This window comes from Zingiber officinale, chromosome 5B, assembly GCF_018446385.1.
Source record: "Zingiber officinale cultivar Zhangliang chromosome 5B, Zo_v1.1, whole genome shotgun sequence".
NCBI lineage: Eukaryota > Viridiplantae > Streptophyta > Magnoliopsida > Zingiberales > Zingiberaceae > Zingiber > Zingiber officinale.
Genome location: NC_055995.1, coordinates 3474911 through 3487601, shown reverse-complemented (window position 1 = coordinate 3487601; position 12691 = coordinate 3474911). Strand labels below are relative to the sequence as shown.

Sequence of the window (12691 nt, the reverse complement as noted above, 5' to 3'; positions counted from 1 at the left end):
AGCTTGTCGAGTGTCAACTGTTGTGTTCAGTGCCCGTGGCAACATATTAGATGAACAACGATCAACTTTGTCTCGACTCATTGGAAGCCCAAGCATTATTGGACGATTGGACCGGGCGGAGAAAAGAATCCAAGGAATGCAACTTTCAGATGACGAAGTTGAAGATTTTGATACTGAAGGAACAAATACGACAGGAACAGGAAATGGAAGTGAATGAAAATGTAAAAGGATAAAAATGTAAAAGAACTACGTGGGCTTTGATTCCCCTAAAGGGATACGTAGGCAACTTAAATAAGTGCAAGCCCTTTTTTTAATAAATTTTAATTTCTAATTTTTAATGTTTAATGTTTAATTTTTAATTTTTAATTTTTATTAACATATTAATCTTGAACCGTGACGAACCGTGAACCGAACCGTGAACCGGCGGTTCTGAACCGTGAACCGTAACCGTCTTGGGCGGTTAAGGTTAAGGGTCGACCTGCCTGGAACCGTCGAACCGGCGGTTCCGAACCGTCGAACCGTCGGTTCCGAACCGTGGTCAGGTCTAGTCAACAGATGCAGTTCGTTTGATGACATTTCCTTTTAGTATCAAGGATAAAGAAAGGACTTGGTTATATTCTCTCCATTCTCAAAGCATCACAAGTTGGGAACAATTGGAGAAGCAATTTCTAAATCATTTTTTCCCTCCAAGCAGAACAATTTACATGAGGAATTGCATTACAAATTTTGCTCAGGTATATGAGGAATCATTATTTGAAGCATGAGATAGATTCAAGAGTCTACAAAGATAGTGCCCTCATCATGGTTTGGAAAAATGGCTGACCCTACACATATTCTATAGGGAAATTTCTTTCTCAGATAAGTGTTTGTTAGATTCATCAGCTGGAGGTTCTTTTATGGACAAGAGTGTAGATGAAGCATATATGTTAATTGATCAAGTGGCGTTGAACCTCCATGAATGGTCGAACAAAAGTTGGATGGAATCTCCTTCAGAAATTCAAGAAGTACAAGCCATATATACAAAAGAGTCTGCCAAACAAAATACAATTCAACCATCCAAGAGTTTTGAAATCCACAAGTCACAGAATGAGGAGTTCAAACATTTGGGGGCGAAGATTGATAACATTGTTTCAAAATGGTTCAAACAAGATCCTCCTCCTACACAGACAGTGTCTAGTGAACAGTGTAATAATTTTAAGTTGAGAAGTGACAAGGATCATGAAGAACTACTGAAGAAGGATTTGTTTAGAATTGAGGAGAAGAACAATAGAAGACCTCAAGAACTCAGTTTCATTACTCTAGGAAGTTCCCAAAGGCCACAAGTACCTTTCCCTCAACGATTGATCACACCTACACTAGATAAGCAAGTTGGACCTCCTCCGCAAGCTCAAAGGGAATATGGGAAAAAGGAAGTACATTTCCCAAGACCTTCACTAAAGATTCTTTTTCCACAATGGCTAGTGAGGGTCAATGAAAACGAAGACTTTGGCAAATTCTGTAACACTAATATGGTTAGATGTATATGAAGATGAGGACTGTTTAGATGAGGATTGTAATGATAATGCAGTAGATAACAAGTTTTCAGATTTACCTTCTGGGTTTACAGGGTGTTATGATGAAATTAAATTTTCAGACGATGAATGTGATGTGGTAGATCAACTTAAAACTGTAAATGAAGTTAGTGATCCTCCTATAGATGATTCTCCCACTGAGGATATTGATGTTTGTTTATTTTTTGATGCTTGTATTGATGATGATGTTATGAAAGGAAGTGTAAGGAGCTGTGTTGTTGAAGTAGCATCTCAAGAATCACCTCCTTTATCCACACAACCTTCTAAGATTATGAGAGTTGCAAGGATTGAACATGTTGTGGATCAATGTGTAGGGACTTGTGCAATAAAAGCAAAGCTCCAAGAATCACCACTTTTAGAGGCATCACTACTTGAGCTAGAGCTAGAGCCAATACAAGATTCAGAAGTCACATCCACATGTTTAGAATTTTCAGGTATCTCTCAGGAAAGCAAGGTTAGTATCCTTTGTGATCTTTTGGAAAATTTCATAGATGTACCAATAGTAGATTTTGTTGGATGTGATTCAATTTGTGATACATACTCAGTTCATCTTAATAAGGTTCTAGTTCTATCTAATATAGCATGCTTGGGAGAGGTATGTTTTTCTTTTGGGTGTGCAGATTTTCATGGGGCCTATAATTGGAAGCTTAATCTGAACCGTCTTCGACCTCCTGAAAGAATTTCCAAGAAGACGAAGATGGAGAGAGCGATTCTTCACTTTTTGATGAAAGTTCCCTCCATAATAAGAGCCCTTGGTAAGAGGGTGATGAAATATCTTTCCCCTCCAAGAGCGAGATTTCGATGAATTTAATAAGGCGGTCGAGCTAATGACCTTAAACAAGCGCTTCTTGGGAGGTAACCCAAGTTCAATCTTGTTTTCATTCATGATTTTAGTTCCTTTCTAGTTTCATTTCTTTCCTCATAATAAGCATGTATCCTCTACTTAATTTTTGTTGTCAATTTTCTTTTATAGAACTCAAAGATTAGGAGGAGTGCAATTACATAATGGAGAAGTTAATAACATGGTCATTTGGCACACATCATTTGGTAACTTCTTTTACTTTTAATCTCCTCCACATCATTTTTAGTTTTCATTGGGACAATGAAAAATTTAAGTCTGGGGGGATGCATTAGATACATTTGGTTTAGTTTAGTTTTTGCTTATTTCTTTTGCATAATAATTTTTTCCTAATTGCATCATTCATCACATCATGATTGTTTGTTCCTTAATGCAAAATACTAACATGTTTCATCTAGATATTTATGTTGTGTGATTTGATATGCTAGTATGCCTATTGATCTTTATTTTCCTATCCATAGTAGCATGAAGTGGACATTGTTATTACTAGAAGAATTTAAATGTTGGCCTAGTTTTAGGATCTCTTCACATAATGCGTGACTTTGATGGTAGATATTTTTGAAAATAGTCATGATTCATAGAACCAGACTAGTACTCTTACTTCTATGGTGACCTCTCAACTACATTTTGATTACTGGATAAACTCAGATCATATAAGCTCATTTGGAAAAATCAATCTAAAAAAAAATATAAAAAAAATGAAAGTTTGTTCAAGTTTGATACTTTGCAAACATAAAAAAAAAAGAAAAAAAAAGGGATAAAAAATAGTTATCGTGAGTGGAAACTAACAATTCACCCCTTTGAGAACGAGTTAGGTTACTGGGGAAATGAATGCTTTGTTTCTCTTGATACTGAGTATTCCTTTGAGACCTTGTGTAGACGATACATAGTATTTTTTAGGGGAACGAACCTTGCGTGTGGCAGGTAAGTGCCTATCACTAGAAGTATGAGGAACACGGTTAAATGGAAAATTGACTAGGCTTAGTGATTGACACTTGAAAAAGTTAAGCCCCTTATTACATTGAGCACGAAGAACTTCTACTTAGGTCACACTCAAATAATTTTTGTATCATACTCATCAATGAAACTATATGATAGGTGTATATTGATTCATTAGGGATTATTACATGCCATCTACACACATAAATCTAGATTGCGGGTTTTACTTGAGGACAAGCAAATGTTCAAGTCTGGGGGTGTGATGTGCGTAGATCTTATGATCATTTATACATGTTTTGACGCACATTCACTTACTTTATTCATGTATATTCTACGCATGTTCACCTCTCTTAGCATATATTCAGCATAAATACTCTTTTGTTCGGAGATCTGCTCTTTGTGTATTTTCTTATTGACATGACGCGATTTTGAGCAGAAACAAAACTTAAGTGGAGTCTAGAGCGCTTCCAAGGTGTCATGTCCAAGCCGTGTGAAATTTCTACACTGCAGACTAAAACCAAAATGGCCATAACTTTCAGCTCAGTTGGAGTTTTGGGCTGTTCTTTATACCGAATTGTAAATAACTTCAAGATCGACAACTTTGATGAAGACCTCAACTCAAGAATACCACGTTATGATGTGCTAAAATAATCTACAAGTCCACACAACCTTGATACATGGCCGTGTCAATTCCAGAGCAGAAGGAAGACACGACCGTGTCAATTCGCACGACCATGCGGTGTAACCAGAGTAGAAGGAAGGTCGGCCGTGTCAATTCACATGGCCGTACGGTGTAACCAGACCAAAAGGAAGGTACGGTCGTGTCAATTCCCATGGTCGTGCGGTGTAACCAAAGCAGAAGAGAGACACGGTCGTGCAGATCTCGCACGACCGTGTCACTCAACCCGAAGGGAGAAGGTAGTTGGGCGTGCAGATCTCGCACGGCCGTGGCACGGGCTGTGCAGTGCCTGTGCCCTAACTTATAAAAGGGTCAAGAACGCTATTCTTGAGGGCATCTTTGGTTTTGGACTTCGTCCCTCTCCTTGGGAAAGGGTTCTCCCCTTCGGGGGAAACCCTAGAGCTTCATCCACCGCCGTCCCTTGACGTTCCGTCCATCTCCAGAGCAAGGAGGCATCCCTAAGACATCGGAAACCTCAGCAAGCATCTCCTTTTCCCCTTCTTCTCACATCAAGGGTTGTAAGTATGCTTTACTTTATGTTTTGAGGTTGTTCTTCCCTCACAATGGAGTAGATATTCTCTTCTAGGATTAGAAAGTATTTGTAATGTGATGGGGATGTAGAACTATGTAGATTCGTCATATTTCTATTCAATGACTTGTTAATACCTTGTTCATGATGAATTGTGTGTGTGACATATTTATATTTCTTTGCATGCTTCGTTGATTGATGTAGAGGATTGTTAATCATGCAAAGGGGATTCCCTAGAGTGTATTGACCAAGGTGCCCTAATGACAGGGGTAATCCTTTTCGGACGTCTATGACGTTCCCTTAAAAGGAGAAACACTCCCTTAGGAATTGTTGCTCTCGTAGAAAGAGTGCTCTAGATCGTATACCAGAGGGGCCCTAGTGACAAGGGTAACCCGTTCAGGGACGTCTAAGACATTCTCTTGAAAGGAGAGATAATTCCTCCATAAGGAAGTAGGAAAACATATCAAATCTCTACCTTTATCCTTATTGTTATTTACTAGACATGTATTCCTGTGATCTACCGAGGCGTCTTCGTGACAAGGGTTAACCGTTACAGGATTTCACATGAATCGTCTCTATTCGATACTTAGGGATATTGGCCAATTTAACTTCCTGCAAGAGTATGGACATAGAGGGTAGAAACTAAGCAATCTATGTAATATCTCCTATGATTATAATGAAACCAAAATCCTAGAATTCATCTCCCAAAGCTCATTCCCTCTAAGATCAATTCTCTCTCTCTCCTCTCTCTTCGTCTTAGCCTTCTTTTCCTCTCTTTAATCACACTCGTTAGTTCGTAAGCGTCAAAGCTAACATTCGACCGTCTAAATAACTTACTCTGCGATATCTCTAGTGCTTAATCAGCAGTCCCTATGATTCAACAATCTTATATATTACTGACGACGAATCCATACACTTGCGAAATTGTAACAGTTGGTAAATATCTAGGGGGTACATATCCTCTAGGTATTCTTCTAAGTTGTGCTTGATGTTTTCTAATAGACCAGTTTAACTTTCCATAAATTATAAATTTTGATTTTTGAAAGTTTTTCAAACATGTATCCTTTTTTAAGCCGTCGATTTGTAATTTCAAGTTATCATTTTCATATTTTAAACGGTTTAACTATCCTTTTAAATCAACGTTCTCTTTTTTTAGTTTTATCAAATCTTTTGTAAGAACTTTGATAAACTTAAAATACTGCTTAGAAGACAGATCACGTACCTTACTTATCTCAATTTCTGATGCTTCCCCTTCATCGTAGCTTTCTTCTTTTGATCCTTCTCCTTCATCGATGCTTATTTCTGAGCTGGTTTCATCTTCCACTTGATGGTTGGCCATTAGAGTTAGTCCCAAGAAGGTTGCGACCTCGGAATCGGAGGATGATGAATCATCCCATGTGACCTTCAGGGTCTTGTATTTGGAGGATGTTGGTCTTTTATCTTTCTCTTTGTCTCCTTTCTTCAATTTTGGGCATTCATCTTTGATGTGTCCTTCTTCGTTGCAGTTATAGCATCGAACCTTTCTTTTATTTCGGTAATCCCTCTTTTTCTGCAATTTAAATTTATTAGATCGAATAAATTTATTGAATTTTCTTACTTTAAGGGCTGCTTCATTTTCACTGATTGATTCGTCGGAGTCCGAATTGTTTGTTCTGGCCTTCAGGGTAATGTTCTGATTTGGTTCTTTTCTTTGTCCTGCATACCAAGATTCGTGTAATTTGAAAGTAGAGAAAAGACTTTCTAACGTACTTACCTCTAAAGGCGCTGGAATTCCGTTCTGTTTAAATTTCTCTGTACAAAAATTGTACAAGTGTAGAACTTTTCCTAACAACCCGCATGTTCGATTAGACATGTATTTGATCAATCAAACAAGTTGTTGATGGATCAAAGAACACCTTGATCGAAGTACAAGATCGCTGGCATCTTGTGTTGGTATTCAAAATCGATACAAAGAAAATTAAACCAATTACGCAACGAAATTAAAGAACTAGTTGTACCTTTCCTTTGTAGCTAAAGACCTCTTGATCTTCTGCTGTATTCCTCTCCTTTTCTTGGACGTCATGTGTGTGACGATTGATGTGGGTCGCGACTATCACTTGCTCACATCAAATTTATTGATTTCACTTCAACCGAACCCCTTAACCTACACTAAGGTAGTATAGTAGAGGACCGGATCGTCTCTCACATGAAAACAGTGATAGGACATTTGTTTTCAGACAAGATCAAACCAAGGGTTTTGTTTTGGAATTTCTAAACCTAATGCAAATAAGGAAATCCTAACTAAACAGCAAATATGAACTCACAATGTAGTGCCACTCTACACTATGAGGATCCAAGAAACATTCATAAAGAAAGCAATACTTAAATACAATTAACTAAACAAACTTAACAACAATTAAACAAAACCTAATTATGCATAAAAACTAAACTTGTACCGCATTGTCACCTTATGATACAAGATCAACAATCATACATAAATGGAACTAAACAGAATATAAAACTAAACAAAATGCAATCTATCAATCTAAAGAGCAATAACAGACATAACAACCTAATTAAGCAAGAAAATAAACTACATTAACCTTAAACAATTAACACGAAGGTAAACTAACAACTATGCAGCATGAGTCAAAACATTAACTACAATATCCAAAATGCATAAGAATAAAGATAAAACAAATCAAACATGAAAACAAACTAAACTAATCAACCACATCCACTCCTCTACGATTATACACCAATTGACTACTCCGTCGTCACACGGAGGCCCAGATTTGGAACGCCAGCACCGGTGGACAGCCCACAACGACTACCTACTACTCGCAGAACAGCTTGCTTAAGTAATCTGCCTAAATGGGAGAGCTTCTGTCGTATGGAGTATGCACTGAGATGGAACCTTTTGCTTCTGGAACGCCGTCACCAGAAGATCCAACAACATCAGCGATGAAGCTGAGGAGAAGCTCGCTGGAGAGGAATGATCGGCCGATTCCCTCTATTGGAACCCGCTGCTTTTGGAACGCCATCCACAGGAAGATCCGCTGAGATAGGGATGAAGAAGAACTACCTTGCCGGAGGAGAATGCTCCGCCGTCAAAAGAACCCTAGATCGCCGCCGCTGTCCACTCAAAGGGGCCGTCGGAGCTGCTGTCGTCGCCGAGTTGAGCAGATCTGAGAAGAGGAGAATGGATGTGGAGGACCGGAGATCCGGCCGACGGCAGTAAAGGTAAGAAGCAGGGCCACCAGCCGGAGAGAACAGGAAGAAAGGAGGAAGAAAACGCGCTGTGCCCTAGCCCGCCGCTGGAAAAATCGCGGAAGAGGAGGTTGGGGGAGTAGGGCATCGGAGAGAAGAAACGAGAAGAAAAGAAAGTAGACAGGGTTAGCCGGCCAGCGGCAAGGGAAGAGAAGGCGCCGCCGGCCCGTGGTGAGGAAGAGGAAGGAGAAGGAAGATGGCTGGCGGTGTGCCCTAGCCCGCGCTGGAAAAATCACGAAAAGAGAGGGATTCGGGCTACTGTGCGTCGCGTGTGAAAGAGAAAAGGGAGTTTTTCTTAATGGGTTTCGGGTTTTGGATTTTGGGTTGAAAGGTTTGAGTGAGATGCGGATCCGAATCCAATAAGAGGATGAAATTGGATTTTTTTAATCGGGCTTTGGACCATTTCTTAGATGAGCCCTTAGATGCCTTCATCTCGATCAACGGTCTAGATCGCTTTAAATCAGGATGAAGGGTTGGATCACTTAGATTTGACTGAAAGGGCATATCTCTCTTGATCTGGATCAACAGTCCATATTGATTCAGCTTGATCTTCTTCATTTGACCTCCAAATCAAATCAAATTCGATCCGGTTCGATCATAATCCATGGCTCTTTGAATTTCCTACAAAATCACATAATAAAAACATGAGATTAAATTCCACAATTTGTAGAACATTTATAATTAAGTCCAAAATGAGTCCCTATTTGCAAATCATGATATAAACACAACATTAAGTATGCGAGAAGGTATAAAATGCTAAGTATAAGAGCCAAAATAATACACAAAAATACTCATTATCAACGATCTATCAAGACAAAAATCACCCTTCTTCTCTTCTTTGTTTCCAAATCTCCGACCACTGAAAGGAGACTTTAGGATGGGCACCCTCTCCTCTTCTTCCTCTCCTCCAAGCCGCCGGCCCTAAGGTGGAGTTGGAAGAGATTTGTGCCACTGGCCCTAAGGTGGAGAAGGAGAACCTTGTGCCGCCGGCCATAAGGTGGAGAAGGAGAACCTTGTGCCGCTGACCCTAAGCAAGAGAGAAGGCGAACCTTGTGCCACAGGTCCTAAGCAAGAGAGAAGGAGAACCTTGTGCCGCCGGCCCTAAGCAAGAGAGTTGTGGAAAACTTATGTTTAGGGGGTGCCACCTCCCCTTTTTATAACCCTTGTCATCGGTTACAAAGAAAGAAAAATAACATAATTCTGTTTAGAAAAAAATCTCCCTTTCTATAACCGAATTCTGTTGGGGTGGATGTAGGGCTTTATATAGAGGCTACAACAAGGACCTATAGGAGGAACTAGTTTAGGCCTCCTGATGGGTTTGGACTTTCTGTGTTCGGAACGAACACCCAACTCAATGTTAGGATGTATACTAAAAGTCTAGCTTTTTGTATGAACATTTATTTTAAATAAGAATCACATTGGTCAAATGTCTGTATTTTTTTAAATGTAGTTGTCCATTTAATTTATATTATAGATAACATGGTGTGTGGTGTCACACAGAAGATCATGTTAGCAGTTCCTTATAAATTATAAATAATAGCTCACAATCAAGATGGATTGGGACAAACCATTGGAATGGTTGTAGTGTAATTTGATATTAGTTTATCTTGACTATAAAATTACACTAGTACACTATGAGTGTATTGAGCAGGACCATTTGAGGTTGTTCTTTTATACTGACTGCATAAAAGAACAGGACCTCTGTTATTATAGAAGTGTGTGCTCTTAATCCCGATATAATAACAAGCACATATACTTAGTATTTATTTTTTTAATTTATCAATGGGTGAGATTTATTCAGTTTGATCAATAGGCCTGATAAGTTGGGAAATAATATTATTTATATGGCGTGTTGTTGATTATAGAAGGAAACTGTGTCCTAGTAATCTAGGTTGATGATGTCCCCTTGAGGAGCTCATAAGAATTGTCATGTAAACCCTGCAGGTGGACCTAGTCCGACATGACAATAAAGTTGAGTGGTACTACTCTTGGAGCTAGATGTTAATTAAGTGAGTGTTAGTAACTTATTTGATTAATAGACATTCGATATCTTAAACACAGGGAGATTAACACACTCAGAATAAGAAGGAGCTCATAATGTAATATGGGATTGGTGCGATAGTTCAATAATAACTCTTTAGTGATATGAGTTATTATTGATGAACTTGAGTTGGATGTTCGAGGCGAACATAGGAAGCTCAAGCTCATCGGAGACCAAAATCAATTCCTTCTCTCTATCCCTGTTGTAGCCTCTATAAATCCTTGTATCCACCAAATCCATTTCTTACCCAAGTAATGGGTCGGACACATCCTTGCTTGGAGCAAGGGGATTGGCCAAGCATCAACTTGGAGCCCAAAAGGTGGCCGGTAAAACCATGCTTGGTGTCCAAGCATGGGGTCGACCACACTACTAATAATAAAGGGAGTTTTTATTTTGTTAAAATCTTTCCTTTTGTAGTCATTCAATGAAGGGATTAAAAAGAGAAATTTTAATTTTAAAATTTCCTTTTATAGCCATCCTCATGGTTTTAAAAAAGAGTTTTAAAATTTTAAAATCTTTCCTTTTATAGCTATCTATAAAAGATTAAAGAGAGATTTTAATTTTGTTAAAATCTTTCCTTATTTGTAGTTATCTATAATGTTTAAAAGAGAGATTTTAATTTTTAATAAAACTTTCCTTTTTTGTAACCATGATTTAAAAAGAGAAGTTTTAATTAATCTTTCCTTTTTATAGTTGTCTACATGTTTTAAAGAGAGAGATTAATTTTAAAACTTTCCTTTATTGCCATGTACAATAGGAAATTTAGAAAAGAGAGATTTTAATTGTTGTTAAAATTTCCTTTTTTAAAGGGAGGCCACAAATAAGGAAGTTTTAATTATGTTTAAAACTTTCCTTTTTTGCCATGAGCAAGGATTATAAAAGAAGAGGAGGTGATGCCTTATGGGGTGACACATAATTCTATTCCTCTCTTCTATTATCCTTGTGTGGTCGGCTTCCCCTCATCTTTCTCTCTTCCTAAGGCCGGCGGTACACAACCTTGCTTCCTCTTTCCCTTTCTTCCCTCTAGGGCCGACACTCCATATCATCTTGGTGGTCGGAGGTTGGAGAAGAAGAAGAAGAGAAGAAAGAGCATAGAGGTGGTCGATTGCTTGGAGAGGAAGAAGAAGAGAAGGAGGTTTCCTATTTTGGCATCCCTTGGTGGCTCGAGTTTCTTAGAGGAAAAGAAGTGGTTCGGGTGGAGTTAGCTTGGTAGATCTTCGCCCATACGACGTCCAAGAGAAGGAGAGGAATACAACAGAAGATCAAGAGGTCTATAGGTACAAAGAAAGGTATAACTAATTAATGGTTTCCGCTTCGAATTAATTAGTTATTTTTCTTTGCATGAATTCGGAAACACTAACACAAGAGGCTAGCGATTTTATATTTCGATTTCGTTCTATCGATTTTGTATTTCGATTTTGCGTTTCGATCTTGTGTTTCTATTGTGGTCTCTGTAGTTAAACCCAGGGTTACTGTAAGAAGTTAAATATCCAATTTTTTTAAAAGACTTTGTCTAGGAAGTGGTGGATGATCTCATAACCAAGAAGGCCTAGTGCCTTGGCATGTTTAACCTGGAAGTCAATCTTTGAAATAGATATTTAATGAACTTCTGTAATATGGTTTAACTTAGGAAGATCACATCGGTTAAACTTGGAGTAAAAATGTTAAGTATCGTTTCCAATCCAAGTTTAACTTCTGAAGAGCAACTTGGATTAATAATGTTAAGCATCATTTGCAATCTAAGTTAACTTCAGTAGAGCACATGGGTAGCTAGGTTAAGTTATGTACTTGTACAAATTTTTGTATAGGAGAAAGAGAATGGAATCCAAGTGTAGCAACCAAAATTTATATCAGAGCTAGGTTTCTGCCTCTGTGTGTTTGGTTTTTAGTTTAATTATGCACAAGTCATACATAATTTAGGTAGGATAATAGTAGGATGTGCAAATAGACGAACTTTGTGGTTGCAAGCATCCTAGATCCAACTATTATGGCCCTATTGTGTTTTGTGTGTGATTGAACTCTCGGACATGTCGATGGCATTTTATGTGTGTGCATGATTGTAATTATTAAATACAGCAGGAGCTGTATTAGTTTTAGGATTTTACATTTTTGTTCGATCTAGATTACATGTACATTCCTTCGTGGAATATATGATCGATAAATGTAAAATTTTATTTTTGTCGCGGATCGTATCCTTGTGAGGCGTGGTATTATTTGAGCACTGGAGGCGCAGCGGAATAGGAAGCATGATGGACGCGACGACGTAAACCCTTTGGCGGCGGCTAGGGTTGGTGGCATACGGAGGACAGCATTGGATGAGACCATAATAGTTGGAAAATTAGTTTTCATATTTATTGCTTTTTATGTTGTGATGTGTGTGTTGTGTTTGTATGCTTGTGTGCATGTTAAAATTCCTTGTTTCTAAATAACTAAGTGGGAGAGGAATTAATTAAATTTCACGGTCTCCATTACTGGTTTGTAAGTGATGCATTCAAACTTGCGCGTTGGCTTTGAGTGGCTTCCTCCACATCAGATGAGTTTGTTTGTGGATCACTAGATCAAACTTCCTTAATGGATGATTATAGGAAATTATTTAGGAGCGTGTGATCTTCTCCATCTAAAGGGGCACAATCCTATTTAATGGACTAAGTATCAAGTAATGGTATACACTTAGGCACATTTAATATTATCCTCCCCATCGGAGTCATTGCTATTATTTGTGTGACAGAAGAAAAATCAACTATTAATTTGTCAGAAAGCTAGGTTGACAAGATAATAAAATTAATGGGCAAAATCTCCTTTTACAAATGTTTGAATTTGTATA

At 38.3% G+C, this 12691-nt stretch overlaps 1 non-coding gene across 1 annotated transcript; it reads right to left on the bottom strand.

Annotated features, from left to right (window-relative positions):
• Positions 1–702: 702 nt before the first annotated feature.
• Positions 703–808, bottom strand: LOC121988087. Its single transcript, XR_006113847.1, has one exon. It is a non-coding gene; the product is annotated as a small nucleolar RNA R71 (small nucleolar RNA).
• Positions 809–12691: the final 11883 nt, after the last annotated feature.